Source organism: Lathyrus oleraceus, chromosome 6 (assembly GCF_024323335.1).
Source record: "Lathyrus oleraceus cultivar Zhongwan6 chromosome 6, CAAS_Psat_ZW6_1.0, whole genome shotgun sequence".
NCBI classification, from domain to species: Eukaryota; Viridiplantae; Streptophyta; class Magnoliopsida; order Fabales; family Fabaceae; genus Lathyrus; species Lathyrus oleraceus.
Window position 1 is genome coordinate 508,630,593 of NC_066584.1, and position 1,474 is coordinate 508,632,066.

Genomic DNA, 1,474 nt, shown 5'->3' on the forward strand with positions numbered 1-1,474 from the left:
CAGAGAGCCGGGTACCAAGTGAGGGGAAAAGGGATTGATCGTCAGTTCGATAAGCCGCCCGTGACATATGTTGTTCTGTTTAAGAAGTTGATGGATATTGGGTTGGTTCAGCCAAGGACGATGGTTTCATTAAGATCAGATCAGAGGCCTCCTAATTATGATGAGAACGCCCAGTGTGAATTCCATTCTGGTACACCAGGGCATAACATTGAGGGCTGTAGAGCTTTTAAGCATGTTGTCCAGGATCTAGTAGACTCCAAGGCCATCAATTTTGCACCATCTCCGAATGTTAATGCTAATCCCATGCCGGCGCATGGTCAGGCGATGGTGAGTGCAATTGCTGAAGATTCGGATCACGCCTGTGCGGTAGGTGAAGAGACTGACAGTGACTGCGAGTTTGATGGTTGGATAAAACCGTGCGTACCAGGGGTGGGAACCCAGAATTGGAAAGCCTGAAAAGATCAGCACTGTTACTCGTCCGGAAGAGTAATAATTTCTGTTTCAATTTTATCTGCATGAAAGCCTTATGTTTTGCCCAAAACGTAATGGTTCCTTGTAAGGGCCACCTCATGTTTCATTTTGCAACATTTTGCATCATAAATAAATGGATGTTTTTCAATTAAAAGCAGTGTTCCCTGTTTTTCATCTATTTTTGCAGTTTAAAAAACAAATAAAAATGGCAATGTTTGTTTTCATTTTTCCTTTCTCTTTTGATTTGTCCCGTTCCGACTTCAAAACAATAATCCTCCGGATCTCATTGATAACAATTTGGTTACACCTCATATGACTTCGACAATCCGATCAATCATGCCGAAGAAGAAGGCGAAGAAGATTGTGATCTGCTGGAATTAGCCAGGTTGTCAAAACAAGAGGAGAAGGTGATTCAGCCGCAGGAAGAGCGAGTTGAGATTGTTAACCTGTATACCGCCGAGGTCAGAAAAGAAATGAAAGTTGGGGCCGCGTCAGAGGCGAGTCGAAAGCAGAATGGTAGCCCTATTGAAAGAGTATGTCGACACCTTCGCCTGGTCGTGTCAGGAAATGCCAGGGTCGGATACCAATGTTGTTATAGGCGAGCTACCATTGGGAGAAGACTGTCCTCTAGAGAAGCAGAACACCGGTGCTACTTACCAGAGAGTCCTGGTGACTTTGTTTCATGATATGATTCATCATGAAATTGAATGTTATGTTGATGATATGATAGCAAAGTCCCAAACAGAAGAGGGGCATCTGGTGGATCTGGCCAAGCTGAGTGGACCAGTTGAGACAATTCAAATTGAGGTTGAATTCAAATAAGTGCACTATCAGAGTGCGGTCCGGTAAGATGTTGGGGTTCATTGTAGGAGAGGAATCAAGGTTGATCCTGCTAAAAAAAAAGAAAAAAAAAAGAAAAAAAAGTAATACAAGAAATGCCTGAACCGAAAACAGAAAAGAGGTTCGTGGTCTCCTAGGTAGATTGAACTACATGCCATGGTTC